Source organism: Lemur catta, chromosome 13, assembly GCF_020740605.2.
Source record: "Lemur catta isolate mLemCat1 chromosome 13, mLemCat1.pri, whole genome shotgun sequence".
Lineage (NCBI taxonomy): Eukaryota > Metazoa > Chordata > Mammalia > Primates > Lemuridae > Lemur > Lemur catta.
This window is the reverse complement of record NC_059140.1, coordinates 3,409,296-3,429,515: the sequence shown is the minus strand read 5'-3', so window position 1 is coordinate 3,429,515 and position 20,220 is coordinate 3,409,296. Positions and strand designations below refer to the sequence as shown.

At 41.0% G+C, this 20,220-nt stretch overlaps 1 long non-coding RNA gene across 8 annotated transcripts in view; it reads left to right on the top strand.

The window, feature by feature from the left end:
• Nucleotides 1-20,220, top strand: part of LOC123648941 — a 97,827-nt gene that overhangs the window by 2,842 nt on the left and 74,765 nt on the right. For 5 of the 8 annotated variants that reach the window (XR_006738831.1, XR_006738834.1, XR_006738832.1 and 2 more), the window contains exons 2-3: nt 16,630-16,805; nt 17,567-17,655. This is a non-coding gene — a long non-coding RNA (uncharacterized LOC123648941). Of the gene's footprint in view, nt 1-7,247; nt 7,345-16,629; nt 16,806-17,566; nt 17,656-20,220 lie in introns of those variants that run through there. The other 3 variants (XR_006738836.1, XR_006738838.1, XR_006738837.1) reach the window with 2 other exon arrangements.

Sequence of the window (20,220 nt, the reverse complement as noted above, 5' to 3'; positions counted from 1 at the left end):
CATGTCTCATGTCTGTTTTTTTGTTCAGCTTTTTCTCTTATTAAAGCTCATGTATTAGGGAAATCACTGCTTTTTGAGGAAGATTATTATATGAAAGTGTTATAAATCTTTTCTCTAAGGTAATCTTTCGTCAGTGTTCTATAGAATTTCATTTTATGTAGTGAAATGTCTGTGTCTTTATGTATTGCTTTTGGACTCTAAGCATCTTTAGTGAGACTTATTCCAGTTCTTATTTTTCACTCAAGTTTTCCTCTGAAAATAATTTGTTTATTGACATTTAAATATTTTATCTGCCCTGAATTTATTTTGGTGCACAGACTGAGAGAAGGAACCAGACGTTTCTTTCCCACTGATCCGCTCACTTGTTCCCTACTGATTTAGAAGGTCCCTTTATCATACACTGGAATCCTACATGCACGTGACTGTCAGCCCCATGTTTGGGCTGTGGGTCCCGGAAGCACGGCTGCTGTAATAGGTAGTGAACGGGTTTACCTTGCTGCTCTTATTTGTGGATGGGATTTTCCTGGCTCTTCACGTGTTCTTGATGAATGTTTTTGCTGTTTCTCCTCCTCTACTCAGATTTTCTTTCTGTGGAACTGAGTTTATGGATTTCATTTGGTATCACTGATACTTGGATCATAAACAGTCTTCTCCAATCACAAATTATGTTTGCACATTTATTTAAGCTTTCTTTTTATTTATTTTTTACAAGTCAATAGTTCATTTCATTTAGTTTCTCCAAATTTCTTATTTATTTCCAAGAATTTTTATGTTTCTCTGTTATCAATATAATTTTACATTGCATTTTCAAACTTTTTTCTTCCTGTATAGGACAGTTGCTGATTTTCCAGTGTAATTTGGAAGGTGGCAAACTTATTGAGCTACTACTTTTTTAAAAAGGATTGAAATGTACTTTACTACTATTATAATTAGTAAGTGCCATCTAAATGCTTAATATCCTCTTTCTCAATTTTTTTTCTTTTTTTTTTTTGAGACAAGGTCTCACTCTGTTGCCCAGGCTAGAGTGCAGTGGAATCATCGTAGCTCACTGCAGACTCAAACTCCTGAACTCAAGTGATCCTCCCATCTCAACCTCCCATGTAGCTAGGGCTATAGTCGTATACCACCTCACATGAATAATTTCTCTATTTTTTGTAGAATTCTCACTATGCTGCTCAGGCTGGTCTCAAACTCTTGGCCTAGCAATCCTCCTGCCTCGGCCTCCCAAAGTGTTAGGATTACTGGTGTGAGCCACTGTGCCCAGCCATTTTTTTCCTCAAATTTTAGAAAGTATGTATACATACAAACATAATATAATTCAAATTCTGGAGTTGCATTGTTCAGTATGGTAGCCACCAGCTATGTGTGACTATTTAAATTTGTTAACATTAAGTACAATTTAAAATGAATTCCTTTGTTTTATTGGCTACATTTTAAGTGCTGAATGTGTTAGTAGCTACTAACTGCCAAACTGAGCAGCACAAATAGAGAACATTTCCGTCCACATGCAAAGTGCTGCAGATAGCTCTGGCCTAGATACTGTGAATGAAAAGCAGAGCCTCCTGCCAAGCTCCTCACCCGCACTTTCACGCCTCAGACCTCATGCTTTTCTTGGCTTCTGTTTTTAGCTCTTCTGGTAGGCACTGGAGTCACCTGAACAATATGCTTATATCTTTTCTTAATTTATCAACATTAGTATTTATTGGGTTCCATCATGACAGATGCAGAACTGGCTCATTCACACCACCCTACTTTTTCCTCTTCCAGTTTTTTTGTGATATATTTTTTCCTCCAAAGTCTTCCTTTGTAACTTCGAATTACACCATAGTCCTCACTTTTTTATGTGTATTAAAAGAAATACTCTGAGTTCAGACTCTTACAAAGGAGACCAGGGACTCGGGGCCTGTGGTGTCGGTGCTCACCTCATTCTCTGGGCTGTGGTCATTGGTCCTCCCAAAGCAGGTTCTCTCCTAAGACTCGCCTCAGTTTTAAGATGTACCCTTAGTTTAATACTGAAAATTTTAAATGGAAACTTAGATCATGAGACTCCTCCTCCTCTCAGAAAAGTCAAAATGTGGCAAAATGGGCATCTGGGTACCCAGCAAGTCCTTGTCCCAGTGGTGAGTCAGCTGTCCCTCACTTGTTCCCTTTTTTGTCATGGTAAAGAGTGTTCATCTCTGCTTGCAATCGTTGTTTTTGTAAATCAATAATGGGTTTTTCAAGTACTTTTCAACATTTTCCAGATGATCTCATAGGTTTGGTTCCTTTGAACTGTTAATATGGTGAAAAATATTAATAGCTTCCTAATTCTGAAGTACTCTTACTTTATGAGAATGATCCCCATTTAATATTAACTTGAGTGCACTCCAAGATTTATTTTAATTTAGTTTTTAGTGTGCGTAACATAAAATTACCATTTTATTAATATTTAAGTGTACCATTTAGTGGCATTATAGACATTCACATTGTTGTGCAACCATCCCCATGATCTATTTTCAGAACTTTTTCAGCAGTAGAAACTACCAGTAGGAACTACTGTTTAAACCATTATTCACTGTTCTACTTTGTGTCTCTATGAATTTTCCTATTCTGAATACCTCGTATAAGTGGAATCATACAATATTTGTTCTTTCCTGACTTTTGTGACTTAATGTTTTCAAGGTTCACATGTGTAGTATCTGCCAAAATTTCCTTTTTATGTCAGAATAATATTGCATTGTGTGGGTATATTGTGTTTTTCCATTCATTTGTTGATAGACACTTGTTTCTGTTGACTGTTATGAATAATGCTTCTATGAACAAGTATCTGTCTGAGTCCATGTTTTCAGGTCTTTTTGGTAAATACCAAGGAGTGGAATTGGTGGGACATAGGATAAGCCTATGTTTAACTTTTGAGGAACTATCTATTTGCAACCTTGTCTGCACCATATTATGATTCTACCAACAGTGCATGAGGTTTCCAATTTCTCTCCCACCTTGCCAACACTTGCTATTTTTATTTATTTATTTATTAATTGATTGATTGATTGTGACAATAGCCATCCTAGTGGGTGTAAAGTGGTATGTCATTTTGGTTTTGATATATGTTTGCCTAATGATTAGTGAAGCAGAACATCTTTTCATGTGCTTATTGGACATTTGTGTATCTTCTTTGGAGAAATGTATATTCAAATCCTTTGCCTATTTTTAAATTGGGTTGTTTATTTTCTTGTTGAGTTCTAGGAATTCTTTATATATTCTGGATATTAATCTCTTATTAAATATATGGTTTACAAATATTTTCCCTTATTCTGTCAGTTGTCTTTTCATTTTCTTAATAATATCCTTTGATACTCACCAGTTTTAAATTTTGATGAAGCCTAATTCGTCTTTTTGTTGTTGTTGCCTATACTTTTGACGTAATGCTTGAGAAATCATTGAATAATCCAAGATTATGAAGATTTTCCCCTATGTTTTTTACTAAGAGTTTACAGCATTAACTCTTATATGTAAGTCTTACATACATTTAAAGATACTGGTCCAACTTCATTCTTTTGCATGTGGATATACAGTTTTCCCAGTAATGTTTTTTTAAAGGCTGCTCAATGGAGAGACTATGCAGTCCCTGTGGAATGGTCCTGGTGCCCTCCTCAAAAATTAGTAGACTATATGCAAAGGTTTATTTTGGGCTCTCTATTCCATTTCATTGGTCTATATTTCTGTCCTTACACTAGTGCCACATTTATTTGATGACTGTAGCTTTGTAGGAAGTTTTGAAATCCAGAAGTAGGAGACTTCTAATTCTTTTTTGTTTGTTTGTTTGTTTGTTTGTTTTTATTTCAGCATATTATGGGGGTACAAAAGTTTAGGTTATGTATATTGCACTTCCCTCCCCCCACAAGTCAGAGCTTCAAGCATGCCCTTCCCCTAGAGGGTGCGCATCACACTCATTATGTAGATATACACCCATCCCCTCCCCCCCACATCTGCCCAACACCCAATTAGTGTTATTCCCAAATGTATTCTTAGGTGATGATCAGTGAAACCAATTGGATGGTGAGTACATGTGGTGCTTCTTTTTCCATTCTTGGGATACTTCACTTAGTAGAATGGGTTCCAGCTCTATCCAGGAAAATACAAGAGGTGCTATATCTCCATTGTTTCGTATACCTGAGTAGTACTGTGTGTTATACATATACCACATTTTATTAATCCACTCATGTGTTGATGGGCACTTGGGTTGTTTCCACATCTTTGCAATTGTGAATTGTACTTCTATAAAAAATCAAACAACCCTATCAAAAAGTGGGCAAAGGACATGGACAGAAATTTTTTAAAAGAAGACAGAAGAATGGCCAACAAAAATATTATGAAAAAATGCTCAACATCTCTAATCATCAGGGAAATGCAAATCAAAACCACAATGAGATATCACTTAACTCCAGTGAGAATGGCCTTTATCAAAAAGTCCCAAAACAACACATGTTGACGTGGATGTGGAGAGACAGGAACACTCATACACTGCTGGTGGGACTGCAAACTAGTGCAACCCCTGTGGAAACCTCTAGTTCTGTTATTTCTTCTCAGGACTGTTTTGGCTGTGGAGGATCTGTTGATATTTTATATGAATTTTAGGATGGATTTTTCTATTTATGTAACAATACACCAGTAGAATTTCGATAGGGATTATATTGAATCTCTAGACGACTTTGGGTAGTGTTGTCATCTTAACAATATTAAGTCTTCCAATTTATGAACATGGATGTCTTTCCATTTATTTGGGTCTTTGATTTCATTCATTGTCATAGTTTTCAGTGTACAAGTCTTCCATCTCCTTGGTTCTCTTAATTCCTAAGTATTCTATTCTTTTTGATGCTGTTGTGCATGAAATTGTTTTGTTAATTGCATTTTTTCATTCTTCATTGCAAGTCTATAGAAATAAAACACTTTTTAACATATTTCTTGTGTGTTGACTTTGTATCTTGCTGCTTTGCTGAATTCGTTTATTAGGTCTAGCTAGTTTTTGATTGTGTTAGTGTGTGTATGTAACCTTGGAGCTTTCTATATATAAGATCATGGTATCTTTTTATATTTCAGCTTATTATGGGGGTACAAAAGTTCAGGTTATATATATTGCCCATTCTGCCCATCCCCCCGAGTCTGAACTTCCAGCGTGTCCATTCCCCAGACAGTGTGTATTGCACTCATCTAGTAGGTATACACCCATCTCCACCCCCCAGTCCCCATCTCTGTCCAATACCCAATTGGTGTTATTCCCAAATGTGCACTTAGGTGATGATCAGGGAAACCAATTTGCTGGTGAGTACATGTAGTGCTTATATTTCCATTTTTGGGATACTTCACTTCATAGAATGGGTTCCAACTCTCTTCAGGAGAACCAAGAGATGCCATATCACTGTTATTTCTTATAGTTGAGTAATACTCCATGATATACATATACCAGAATTTACTGATCCATTCATGAATTGATGGGCATTTGGGTTGTTTCCACATCTTTGCAATTGTGAGTTGTGCTGCTATAAACATTTGGGTGCAGGTGTCTTTTTTATAGAATGACTTTTGTTCTTCTGGGTAGCTGCCCAATAATGGGATTGCTGGATCAAATGGTAGGTCTACCTGAATCTGTTTAAGGTATCTCCATAATGCTTTCCACAGGGATTGCACTGGTTTGCAGTCCCTCCAGCAGTGTATGAGTGTTCCTGTCTCTCTGCATCCACGCCAACAAGTGTTTTGGGATTTTTTGATAAAGGCCATTCTCATTGGAGTTAAGTGATATCTCATTGTGGTTTTGATTTGCATTTCCCTGATGATTAGAGATGTTGAACATTTTTTCATATGTTTGTTGGGCATTCTTATATCTTCTTTTGAAAAATTTCTTCTCATGTCCTTTACCCACTTTTTGATAGGGGTGTTCAATTTTTTCTTACTGATTTTCCTGAGTTCTAAATAGATTCTTGTTATCAGTCCTTTATCTGATGTGTAGTATGCAAAAATTTTTTCCCATTCTGTAGGTTGTCTGTTTACTCTTGTAACTGTTTCTTTGGCTGTGCAGAAGCTTTTGAATTTAATCAGGTCCCATTTATTTATTTTTATTGTTGCTGTGATTGCCTTAGGGGACTTCTTCATAAATTATTTGCCTAGGCCAGTTTCTTTAAGATTCTTTCCTACATTTTCTTCTAGAATTCTAATAGTTTCACACCTAAGTCTGTTATCCACTGTGATTTGATTTTTGTGAGAGGTGAAAGCTGTGGGTCCTGTTTTAGTCTTCTACATGTGGCTATCCAGTTTTCCCAGCACCATTTATTGAATAAGGAATCTTATCCCCAGAGTATGTTTTTGTCTGCTTTGTCGAAGATTAGATGGCTATATGAGGAAGATCATGCTATCTTTGAGCAGAGATAATTTTACTACTTCTTTGACAATTTGGACACACTTTGTGTGTTTATTCTTGCCTGACTTCTCTGTTCAGTGCTTCCATCGCAGTGCTTCATGGAGAGAGGACAGTGGGCGTGGTGCTCAGCCTTCCACCCTTGAGTGTGATGTTAGCTATGGGGTTCTAATTTATGGCCTTTATCATGTTGGGGAAGTTTCCTTCTGTTTCTAGTTTATTGAATGTATTGTGAATAGTTGTTGAATTTTTTCAAATGCTTTTTCTGCATCAGTTGAGATAATATTTTTTACTTTATCCTGTCAGTGTAATGTATCATGTTGACTGATTTTCATATATTGAACCACATTTGCATTCGTGCACTTAGTCATGGTGTATGATTTTGTAATATGCTGCTACATTTGGTTTTCTAATATTTTATTGAGGATTTTGTGTCTATACTCATGAAGAATTACTATAGACTCAATTTTAATGTCTGCCTACAATTCACATGTTGAAATTCTAACCCCACATGTGATGTTATTAGAAGGTATGGGGGCTTTGGTAGGTGATTGGGTAATGCAGGCAAAGCCCTAAAAACATGTTGGAGAACTCCCTCACCCCTGCCACATGTGCAGACACATCAAGAAGAGGATATACCTGAACCAGGAAGAGAGCCCTCAGCAGACATTTGATCTGCAGCACCTTGACCTTGAATTTGCCAGCCCTAATGGACTAAGACAGGGATGCTGGCCTGTAGTTTGCTTTTCTTATAGCCCTCCTATTATGGTTTAAAAAGCTCTTTGTTTGTCTCGAAGGCAGAAGCTGTCTCTGTTACATGGGAAGACCAGAGCAAAAATTGTGGCAGAGAAATGTCACACTCCAGTCCCTGACAGTTGACTGTCTGACTTTCCTGGTGGAAGGTGTTGTCTCCTTCAGTCTGACCACATATTTCTCTCTGGAGATTGTGTGCAAAGGTACGCTGGAGGGGGTCTCTGTTTTACATTTACAATTAAGTTTTGTGTCTTTTAAAGAATTTTCATGAATTAAATTTGAGATGGCTACGGGCATCATTGAAAGGATGAGATTTGGGCATGCTTTGTTGGTTGAGAGGGTTTGGGGACTAGAATGGCTTCCCCGGGTGCTGGCTTCATCTTAGGCCCTCAAATGTTGGTTTAACTTTGGGTGAGGGGCCAGCACTGTTTAAACTCACACTCTCATTTGTTTTGTCTTGATATTTTTAGTGTAGTTACTAATTTTTGGGTAGTTGTTCCTTCTGCATGGTTCCTGAGTTACTAATCTAAGTCAGCAGTGTCACAGGTGTACAGAGGTACTGTTCTTTTTAAAGTACTTGAAATGTTTTAAAATAGGGCTTAGTGATAACTTTGTGCCTTTCCAAGAGTATATATCCATTTTTAATTGCCTTTGTTCATAGCTGCTCTAAGGTGTTTTTTTTTTTTTCCTACAGAAATAATTTCTTAATGCCTTTTCTTGGGTTTAATTCAATAGCTGTGTACTGTGCACCTGCTGCCCATGGCGGTGAGAGGGAGCTGGACACGTGGAGACCAGGATGAGTGAGGCTCAGCTCTGCCCTCCAAGGAGAGACAGACCTGTGCTGTGTTGTGTTAGGGCAGAAGTTGGGGAAGCTGTCTGGGGTGGTGGTTTCTGAGCTGAATCCACTTGTAAAACCCACTGGTCTGCCTGCCCGACGATGAATAGAAGTAGGACTTTGGTCGCCTGGAGTATAATCAGGTTCTGAGTGGCCAGGGAGGGAGGGCGCCCACCAGCAAGCTTGGTGTCTTACTCTTCTTAACCTTGGTCGCCAACCCTCGGTCCCCAGGATGAAATTGATAGGTGGCTTTCTGGGAGTTTTAAAATCTCTGGTCTGTCAGAGAAGCCCTCAGTTCTTGGGGAAGGTGCCTGTGATCATCTAGGCCCCTCAACCACACGACGGGAAGCCCCTCCTGGGGGCCTCGCCGGGAGAGGTTGCACGATGGAGAAGACCAGGAGTGTCCCACGCTGCAGGCACTGATGGAGGCACAGAAGAGAAGGTTCACCCTGAGGAGGAAAGATGGACGGGGACCCTAAGCTCAGGCTGAGCGATTTCCCGGTACACAAAACCGCAATGAGGGGACTCAGGCCGCACTCTCGAGGCTGGGAGAAAGTCAGGCTCAGAGATGTCAGAGTTGCTGTTGATACGATCACGAAACTTAATGGCCTAATGACTGTAGCAAAGGAACATTCTCGAAAGATAAAATACAATGTAAAAAAAAGATGAAACAGTGATAATGGGAATCTCAAGTAGCAGTCAGCACACTTATGTAAAGGGCCAGGCAGAAGAGCCTGTGGGCTGTGTGAGGTCTCTTTCAAAGTTCCTCCCCTTTGGGATGGTGGCACCTGTCACTAGAAGCAGCCAGAGACATACCTGAATGAGAGGGTGTGGCTGCATCCCCACGAAACTATAACCTCTGACCGAAAGGTGAGAAAAGGAAGAATTCGGCTACATTGTTTATATACTTGAGAAGGAGTCAGAAGATGCTGTTTTGTCTGGACATTCATTCCACAGATACTTTGGAGTATCTTACTCTGCAGACACTGATTTGTAGAATTCACATTCCAGTGGCAGCGAGAACAGACAACAAGCACGGGGACAAATAACAGAACTAGAGTGTCTTCTGCTCTGCCGAAGCTGTAGGACAGGGCTGGCGTGGCTTGGGCTTCCTCCCTGCATGCAGCCTCGAGGCCGGGGCACAGCTGAGTGTCATGAGTTGGGCAGAAGGAGGGTCCCGGTGACGTGAGCTGGCCCAGGTCAGGTTCTGTCAGAAACAACCTTCTGAGGTGACAGGCTTTGCTGCCCATAACTGCAGTTTGCAAACAGTGTCAAAAGCTGATAATTTCTGACTCTAAACTTATTCGATAGTTTTTTTCAATATTTTTATTAAAGACTTTTAGCTGATTTTGAACAAATTGTAACCAAAATTTAAGTCTCACTTGAAAAAAATAAAAGGAGCACCCTCCTAGGACCCCTGGGCTGCTTTACAAAGTAGCTCCTCAGGTCTAAGCACTTGCAAAATCCAGGTGCTGGGAGCCGCAAAGAGAAAACTAGGGTTGCAGACACCAGTGGTTTTGTTTGTTTCATTGCTGTAAGCTTTTTCGTGGAAGGTTTCTAGTTCAGTTACAGCTATATATGGGTCAATTTTTAATGTTACAGCTTGTAGTTCAGGTGGCGTCTGTCTGGATGCAAGACGTGTAGCTACCACAGTCAGTGTGAAGTACATTTCTGCTTTATAGGTTTCTTAATATGTAGGGATCTTATTTGAATCATGATGCTTTATTCCATCAAAAGCATGTTATCGCTATAAAAACAAATATTTTTATCTTCAGTGTTGGATTTTCAAACTGAATTTACAGTAGCATTGCCAATGAGGTCAGATATTTCTCCTTCAATACAATACTTTTCTGAAGTCTTTACTTTGATTCCATGAGTCTGGTGGAAAAAAATTTAACAGTTATTTGAATTTGTGTTACTTTATTTCTTTAAAGTAACTATTTATAGAACTAGCACATTAGGAGCTATTGGTTCACTTTTTATGTATGTCCAGGAAAAATTGGAATAACCAAATGGCAAAGTTATGTTAAACAATTGTGTAATAAATGAAGACATGGTTTACAAATACTATAGAAATGTACCTCTAGAGATACTTGCACATGCTAAATTTTTGTTTTAGGGCACTGTCTGCCTTTTTTTTTTTCTTTCTTTCTTTCTTTCTTTTTTTTTTTTTTTTTTTTTTGAGACAGAGTCTCACTCTGTAGCCCTGGGTAGAGTGCCGTGGCATCATCATAGCTCCCTGGAACCTCAAACTCCTGGGCTCAAACAATCCTTCTGCCTCAGCCTCCTGAGCAGCTGGGACTACAAGCATGCACCACGTCTGGCTAATTTTTCTGTTTTTAGTACAGATGGCGTTCTTGCTCTTGCTCAGGCTGGTCTCAAACCCCTGAGTTCATGCAGTCTTCCCACCTCTGCCTCCCAGAGTGCTGGGGTTACAGGCAGGAGCCACTGTGCCAGGCCAGGCACCGTCTTCATAAAATGCCAACTGACCCTGAAGTCTTGCTTTAGTGACTCTGTCTCTTCTGTTTTCAGACAGTCAGGTGTTTCACTGTGGCTTCTAGGTTGAAAGTCGATGGCAGCAGACATTTGGCTTCGCTTACATGTTTGTCACCAGCTTTCTGGAGAAACAAACTCGGTATTCAGCTACACACTTTTGTTTTTTGAGCCTACAACTGCCGAAGTGGTTATTGCAAAATAACAAGAAGGTTGTAACTACCCGCTGCTTTGCACCGTGTCCTGTCGCAAACCTGTGCAGATGTGCTCTCTGTTCTGTCAGGACAGCTCGGCCACTTCATGTCCCTGAACCTGCTGTTTCCCACCAGCCCTGCCTGCTAGAGACGCGGCAGCCCCATGTGTCCTGCAGGCCGCGGCTGGGGCACAGTGCAGCTCTGGCAGGCCCAGGGCTGGCTGGAGTGCTGGGCGCTTTCCCCACACCCAAGCTGCGACGCCTGAGTGCAGGTCCCTCTGTCACTGACTTCCCTGTGTGTGTCCCTGCCCCAGGAGGCAATACAAACACTGTCAGGAAGGGGCCGAAGGAGGGATGGACACTGCCGCTTGGTTCTCAGATGTGCCCCATGTTAGTGGAGCTGTCCACCACATGTGCGCCTGTACCTTCTAGAAAGCGCAAGTTAAAGGTCTGTTGTAACCAAAGGCGAGTCCAGCTGCCTGTTGGTCCTCTTCTCTCCACTTTCCCCTCCCTGTCATTCTTGTTGCTGTATTGGACTTAAGCAGCAGTGATGTTCTTCAGCTTGTTGGTGGCAGAATTTTGGAAACTCTAGGGCAATGCAGAAGCTTGAGGGTGAAACTGAATTTTCTAAGAGAAATTATAGGCTGAGAAATAAAAGAAAATCAAATCAGAACCAGAACCCAGACAGAACAACCTCTGTCAATCAGTGTGTTCTTTGCAGTGATAGTATGGGTATAGATTCTACTGGTCATGTCCTTTATTAAGAACACAAGTAACAATTTAGCTAATTAGAAGGTTAAAACCAGCTTTTTCAAACTCACAGGAGGTTCCTGGGGATTCCAGCCTTGTTTTCCTGCAGCCAGAGTAGCTGTGACTGCCTGTTTGCAGATGGCAGAGTACCTTGAGAGAGCCATTTGAAGAAAGGATCCCAAATCCAAAATAAAAGCTCGCAAACTACTGACTTAGGCCAGTCATTTGTATATGAGTTCTTTTCAGTCAATGAATAAACTCCGGTCTCTCTGAAATAGGAAAAGATGTCTAAGTAAATACGTAATGTCTAGTGTAAAATGCATGGTAATTAGGAATTGTTTTTAATTTGAGAATTCATTTTTAAAGAAGTCAAGATGACAGCTTACCAGTTTTCTCATCCATTCATTCATCTGTGGACACTTGGGTTGCTTCTGCGTTTTGACTTTGTGAGTGATGCTGCTGTGAGCACATGTGTACAAATATCTCTTCAAAACCCTGCTTTTAGCTCTTTGAGTACAGTACCCAGACGTGGAATGGCAGTGTCACATGGCAATTCTGCATTTGAGTATAGCACCCAGATGTGGAATGGCGGTGTAACATGGCAATTCTGCATTTAATTCTTTGAGGAACTGCCATACTATTTTTCAACAGCAGCTGCACCATTTTATATTCCCTCCGAGAGTGTGCAAAGGTTCCAATTTCTCCATAGTCTCAGCAATACTTGTTAGTTTTTCTGTTTTTTATGGTAACCATTCTAGTGAGTGTGAGGTGGCATGTCATTGCAGTTTTGATTTCATTTCCCTAATGATTAGTGATGTTGAGCACCTTTGTCTATATCTGTTAACCATTCTGTGTCTTCTTTGGAGAAATGTCTATTCAAGTCCTTTGCCCGTTTTTAAGGAGAGTTGTTTTTTGTTGTTGAGTTTTAAGAGCTTACTATATATTCTGGATCTTATCCCTTATCAAATACATGATTTGCAGATTCTTTCTTTCTTTCTGTGAGTTGCCTTTTTGCTCTGAGTGTCTTTTGATGCACAGATTGTCTTAATTTTGATGTAATCCAATTTATCTATTTTTTTTGCTTTTGTTTTCTGTGCTTTGGTATCGTCTTATAGAAATCATTGCCAAAACCAATGTCATGAAGCTTTTCCTATGTTTTCTTCTGACAGTTTTATATTCTAAACTATTAAGTTTAGGTCTTTGATCAATTTTGAGTTAATTTTTGAAGATGGTGTAAGGTAAGGGTCTATCCTCATTATTTGCTTGTGGCTATACAGCTTTCCCAGCATGATTTATCAGAAAGACTGTTCTTCCCCATTAGAATGGCCCTGGCACTCTGGTGAAATATCATTCAAGCCCCAGGCATGGTGGCATATGCCTGTAGTCCCAGCTACTTAGGAGGCTGAAGTGGGAGGATTCCTTGAACTCAGCAGTTTGATTCCATCCTGGGCAACATAGCAAGACCCTATCTCTTAGAAAAAAAGAAAGAATTCATTTGAACATGTATTAGAGAGTTTATTTGTGGGTTCTCTATTTTATTCTGTTGGTCTGTATGTTTCTTTTTGTCAGTGTCACACTGTTTTGACTACTGTAGCTTTGTGGTCACTTTTGAAATCAGAAAGTATGAATCCTTTGGCTCTGTTCTCTTGCAAGTTTGGTTTGTTTGTTTGTTTGTTTGTTTTTTGGCTCTTTGGGTTGTTCCATATGAATTTTAGAATGGGTTTTTCTATTTATGCCAAAAAGGTTATTGTAATTTTGATGGAAATTACAATGAATCTATAGATCACTTTGGGTAGTATGGCCATTTAAATAATATTATGTCTCCCGATCCATGATCATGGGATGTGTTTTTATTTATGTCTTCTTTCAGTTCTATCAGCAATGTTTTATAGTTTTCACTGTACAAGTCTTTCACTTTGGTGAAATTAATTTGTAAGTATCTTTTTGATGCTGTGGTAAACAGACTTGCTTTCATACTTTCCTTTTGAGATTATTCATTATTGGTGTTTAGAAATGCAGATAATTTTTGTGTTTTTACTTTGTGTACTGCTACTTGTTTGTGGAATCTTTAGGGTTTTCTACATATAAAATCATGCTATCTGCAAACAGATAATTTTACTTCATCCTCTTCAGCTCAGATACCTTTACTTTTTTCCTTGCCTAGTTGCTCTGACTAGAACGTCCCAGAACTGTATTGAATACAAGTGGTGAGAGCAGGCATCCTTGTCTTGTTTCTAATCTTAAAGGAAAACATTTCAGTCTTTCACCATTAAATATGTTGTTCACTGTATGATTTTCATATGTGGTTTTTATTATATTGAACATTTTCTTCTATCCCTACTTTTTTTGGTATTTTTATTATGAAAGGGTGTTGAATTTTGTCAACTGGTTTTTCTGCATCAATGGAGATGATCATGTGGTTTTTTTGTTCGTTTTGTTAATATGATGTATTATACCGATCCATTTTTGTATATTGACCCACTCTTGCATTCTAGGAACAAATACCACTTGGCCATGGTGTATAATCCTTTAAATGTGCCGCTGAATTCTGTTTGATAGTATTACATTGAGTAATTTTGTATTAATGTTCACAAGGGCTGTTGGTCTATAGTTTTCTTTTCCTGTAGTGTCTTTGCCTGGCTTTGGTATTCGCGTAATGCCAGCCACATCCAATAAGCCAGGGAATGTTCTTTCCTCTTTAATTTTGGGCAAGAAAGTTGGAGAATAATTGGTATGTTATTCTTTAAGTGTTTGGAAGATTTTACCCATGAAACCATGAGATCCAGGACTTTGCTTTTTCAGGAAATTTTTGATTACTGATTCAATTTCCTTGGCAGTTACAGGTCTATTCAGATTTTCTATTTCTTCATGGTTTGGGCTTGGTGGGCTTTGTGTTCCTAGGAATTTGTCCTTTTCATCAAGGTATTGGTGTACAGTTGTTCATACTCTCTTTTGGTGCTTTTTATTTATGTAGAATCTGTAGTAATTTCCCTACTTTCATTTATGATTTTAGTAATTTGAATGTCTCTCTTTTTCCTTGTCAATCTAGCTAAAGGTTTGTCAATTTTGTTGATCTTTTTAGAGACCCAACTTTTGGTTTTATTGATTTTCTCTGTAAATCTCTCTTTAGTTCCCTATAGTTTTCTCTGTAGTTCTCTCTTTTATCTTTGCTCTGATCTTCATTTCTGTCCTTCTTGTAGCTCTGGGTTTATTTTGTTGTTATAATTCCATGTTGGGCCAGTCGGTGTGAGTCTCCTCTGGGCACTGCTTTCACTTGATGTGTTGTGTTTTGTTTTCATTCATCTCCTAATATTTTCTAATTTCCCTTGTGATTTCTTCTCTTGCTTTAATTCTTTGTTCTTTTGTACATAATGTATGTTTTTTCTAGCTGCTTTTAAGATTTTCTGTTTATCACTACGTTTAAGAAATGTGATTTATGGTTCGCTGTGGTATAGTTTTTTCTCCCCATATATTCTTACATTTGGGGTTATTGAGATTCTTGGATATGAAGCCTGTAGTTTTTTTCAATTCTGGAAATTTTTACTCATCACGTCTTCAGATTCTGTTTTTGCCCCCCCTCACCCCCGCCCCTTTCAGATTCCCATCATGCGTGTCGCCGTAGAGATCCATGGTGAGCTGCTATTTTTGTGTGTGTTTTTTCTTCTGTGTTGACTTTTGGACAGTTTGTATTTCCATGTCTGCAAGTTCACTAATTTTTCCTTTTTGCAATGTGTAACCCATTGAGTGTATTTATATCAGCCGATGCTGTTGTCTTCTCTGCAAGTTCCATTTGGGTCTTTTTAATGCCCTCCCTTCATACTTACTGTGCCCAGAGTTTCCTAACTGTTTGACTATCCATCCTGTGGCCATGCCAGCACTTTCCCTGTCACTGTCTAGTAATTCTGTTTCTGAGTCAGTCCTGGTTTTGTTTGTTGATAGATTTTTCTCCTCAGTGTAGGTTGTGGTTTTCAGCTTCTTCCCATGCCCAGTGATCTTTCTTGGATACGAAACATTCTGAATTCTGCTGTGTTGAGTGTTGAGTATCTTTCCTTGCCTAAAGACATTATTGAGCTTTGTCTGGGACACAGTTAAGTTACTGAGAAATGGCTATATACTTCTAATCCTGGACTTGAAGCCGTCTTTGGTAAGAACAGAGTAGGTTTTTATTCAGGATCATCCCTTCAGAAGACTACCCAGTGCCCCCTTTATTGCCGTCCTTTCTGTTCTCGGTGCTGTGTGAGCTCTAGGAGCTGTCTCTCTGGTCGGGTGGCTCTCACTGGGTGTCTGTTCTCCGCTCCCCCAGCAGACACTTTTGGTCGTCACGACCAGGGCAGGGGTGGGAGTGGCATCTAGTGAGTAGAGACCGGGATGCTGCTCGGTACCCTACGATGCAGGGACAGTCCCTGCCATGCAGTTTCCCAGCCTCAAGTATCCCTCATGCCCAGGGGAGAGTCCTTGGTCTGATCCTCCGGTGGGTCTTCCCACGTGGTGCCATCTCGTTGGAGCCAGCTGCTCCGTGGTGAGATGACGGCTCAGAGTGGATCCTCTGACGCTCTCCATGCCTGTCTGTGCCACTCTCTTTTCCCTGACACCAGGCACCCTTGACCTCCTTGGATCCCCGGCTCCATCTCCTCAATTCAGAGACCATGAGACTCCTGGGTTCTCTGTGCTGTGGCCTGGAGACTTTGTCTAGGTCCCAGCTGCAGAGGTCGAGGACTCCCTTAGATTATTGACCTAGTTTCGGGGTCACTTCCCAGTGCTTCCTGATGTTCATTGTTTAAGAATTCCTATTTCCTATTTCTCTGTTATGTTTTTAGTTGTTTCAGGTAGGAAGGCAAATCTCATCCTTGTCAATCTATCTTGACTAGACCTGGAAATTCGTCTTTTTTCATAGTTGACTGTAGAAGCTAAACTGTTCCCTTTCCAGAATGAACTCAGAAGACCTGAAAAAGAATAATAGCAGGTGGTGGCCGATGGTGGGGGCAGTGCATGGAGAGTCACCGTCCAGCTGGGCCCCATGCCCCCACTCGCTGAAGGCCCTGGAAATGTGTTGGTTGCGCTCATAAACTCTGCCCTTGAATTGCCTTGCTTGGGGGTGTCTGTCCTGGATTTAAGCAGTTTGGACTTTCTAAGTCCGGAGCTGTTTATTTCCTAGCCATGGATATATTTGATGTATTGCTCTCACTAACTTGCCAAAGTTTTGTTTTGTTTTTTCAGCTTTTGAACATGTCAAATTACACGGAGACATTTTCAACTTTGCTATGGTTTGAGGACATCAATGCAGAAACAGAACTGAAAGAGTATAATGAGTGGAGTTGCCATGAAAATGAATGGTTATTTACTGATTTGAGAAATCGCAGGTTTACCTGAAAGTAGACCTTCTCTGTATGCAGGTGTGTTTATTACCTGTTTTTTTTTCCTGGACAGATTAGCAAACAAAGCACATTTAGGGACAGGAATATTTTTGAAATGGCAGCACTACAATCACATGATCTCATTTTCTTTCTTTTTGGTTAGAATTTCACTTAAAACCTCATCACAACCCAAGTACCCCAAACATGTTTCTTTGTCACACTTACATTACTTTTAATCACCTGATCTCAGTGATGTTTTATTTTAGTTCAGTTCCTCGGTGTTGCATATTGTAGGTACAGCACAGACATTTGCGATTTTATGTTAGTTTTACATGTGGCAATATATTGTTTAACTAGGTATAACCTGTTTTTTTTTTTATTTCAAAATATTAAGGAGGTACGAATGTATTAGGTTACATGGATCGCTTTTGTAGTGCTGGAGTCCTTGCGAGAGATGTGCCCATCGCCCAAATAGTGTTTCCTGTACCCATTAGGTAGTTTTTTGCCCCTCCCTCCCCCCCGCTTGATTTCCACTGAGTTTTATTTCCCTCTGTGCACATGTGTGCTCACTGCTTAGTTCCAATTTAATAGCGAGTACATGTTGTGTTTGTTTTTCCATTCTTGAGATACTTCACTTAGGAAAATGGTCTCCAGTTCCATCAAGATTGTTGCAAAAGGCATCAAAATTTAGTTCACATATGTGGGATGAATGTTTCATGATGTGTTGCCAGGTATAGATATAAGATTATCCCAAGAAATCTAGTATGTTATGGAAGTTAAATCATGTGTTTCTGTTTTAGATTCATGAAGATGTAACTCCTAAACTTAATCCAGAATTTGAGCCAGCATATAACTTGGACCCTGTGGATGTGGAGCACACACACAGTAGGTAATGCTTTCAGTGAGTCATCATTTAAATGCCTCTTCATTCTTGATCCCGAGGTCTTGCCCTCAGTCACTGACATCTTAGGAGGGATGTAGCAGATCCGCATGGTGTCTGTAGTTGGAGCGTCTGTGCTTCTTTATGGATGGAAGTTTGCTGCATGCACCATTTTTGCAAGCCCTATGTGTGTCACTTTATTACCAGATTTGTGCCAGTCTGGTAGGTGTGTAATATATCTCATTATGGCCTTGATTCACATTTCTCTGATTACTTACAAGTTTGAGAATCTCCATGTCTTTTGACCATAAAATGTTCATCTTCTGTGATCTTGCTCATGTCTTTTGCCTGGTTTTTTTCTTAATAGTTTATCTGATTTTTATCATTTGTAGGAATCCTTTCTGTATTCTTTATGCTAAACTTTTCTCAGATATGTATCTTATCCAGGTTTATTATTATTTGTCTTTTAGCTGCCTTTAAATTATGTTTTTTTTTTTTTTTTTTTTTTGAGACAGAGTCTCACTTTGTTGCCCAGGCTAGAGTGAGTGCCGTGGCGTCAGCCTAGCTCACAGCAACCTCAAACTCCTGGGCTTTAGCGATCCTACTGCCTCAGCCTCCCGGGTAGCTGGGACTACAGGCATGTGCCACCATGCCCGGCTAATTTTTTCTATATATATTTTTAGTTGGCCAGATAATTTATTTCTATTTTTAGTAGCGACTGGGTCTCGCTCAGGCTGGTCTCGAACTCCTGACCTCTAGTGATCCACCCGCCTCGGCCTCCCAGAGGGCTAGGATTACAGGCGTGAGCCACCACGCCTGGCCTTAAATTATGTTTTGATTACCAGAAGGAACTACTTTTAATATAGTCAAAATTATCAATTTTTTGTTATAATACTGATTTTCATGTCTTTCAGAAATCTTTGAGAATTTGGGCTGCCATTACATTGAAATGCATGGAGGGTGAATGGACTGTGGAGAAATAGAAAAATGTAGCTGTTTCCCTTTTTAAGGTTTTGTCCATGACAGCAGAGAAGACAGGGTGGAGGGAGAGGGAGATCTTGTTGAAGACATGTATGAGGGGCAGGGAGGGCTGCGTCTGCTATTCGGGAGAGACAGCAGCCTGTGTGCAGGTCAGTGAGAAGGGTGTGGTAACTGGGACTCTCCTTTCAGTTCTGCCCACGTGGGCTCCCTCTCCTCCAGGTTTGGTTCACAGACCTCCCCTCTGTGCCCCCAGGCGATATGATCGAGTCCTTGGGTTTGGGCCTGTCCCCTGGTCCCCCAAGTGGAATCCCTGAGCATACCAGGGAGAAGCATGCAGGTCCTGAGTTGCCCGTGGAGAGCTCGGCAGGCTTAGCGCCGCTCTGCCAGAGCCTGTGCCCTGCTCTGCTGGAGCGGCCTGGTGAGCTGCGCCGGGAGTGCAGCAGACAGTGAGCTCGCAGTCCAAGCACCGCCAGGCCCGCTGCAGGCACCGCTTTTCCCTCCCAGGGAAAGCTGTGGGCCCCGCTCTCTGTGGGAGCCGCAGTGCAGTGGGTGTGCTGATGGACAGGAGGCAGTCACCACACGGAGCTGGAGCTCCGGCTCACTTGTCATTCTGCAGCACTGGCGGGGAGGGAAAGGGGAGAAAAGTGAAAGGAGGAGAGCTTGCTCTCTAACCCTCTCTGTCCCTCTTCCCCGAAGGTGCCCTGCCCAGTCAGGACTCAGGACCAGGGGACAGGCCTGCAGGCCAGATCCAACACCCTAGAACTGGATCTATCGCCTGGGGGCACAGAGGGGAGGTCTGTGAACCAACCCTGGAGGAGAGGGAGCCCACATGGGCAGAACCGAAAGGAGAGTCCCAGTTACCACACCCTTCTCACTGACGTGTGCACACACTGCTGTCTCTCTGGAATAGCAGGCGCAGCCCTCCCTGCCCCTCATGGATGCCTCCAGCAATATTCAGTAATATCACACAGCCAGGAATGCTTGTGGGGGGCAGGTGAGGTGGAACCTCAGGGCTGGGTCTCGCTGGGAGCACAAAGGCACGCTGTGGGGGATGCAGCATGGCACCGGCCACCTCACTCCGGGCAGGGGTGATAGGAGAGACCCCTAGGGGTCTGGCAGCCCAGCGCTTTGGTTTTTGGAAGCTCCCAGTGCTGTGGCAGCAGCTTTAGGGCTTGGGAGGGTAGAAGAGCTCTCTGGCAGCTCCTGAGCCCGCTGACTGCCAGAGGTGTGAGGAAGGAGCCCGGAAACCCGCCGGCCCTTCCCACTGCACTCCAGGTTTCTCTGCGGTTGATCTCTGCCTGTGTCTTGTTTCTTCTTGTGTTGCTCCATGGCTTCTTTCCATGGAATCTATGGTAGGTTCTGGAAACTTTCAGAATTACACCTCAGCTGTGTTTTTTTTTTTTTTGCTTGTTTTTTAATCTGAAACTTTTCCTTCTTTCTGAATTGATCTGGAGACAGATGTCTCTAGTCAACCATATTCCCTGCTCTTCCAGAAAGAGACTCTGGTTGGTTTTCTAATGTAAAATCAACCTTGCACTGTTGGTTTAAGCCCCACATGGTCATGATGTAATTTCCTTTCATATATTGTTAGAT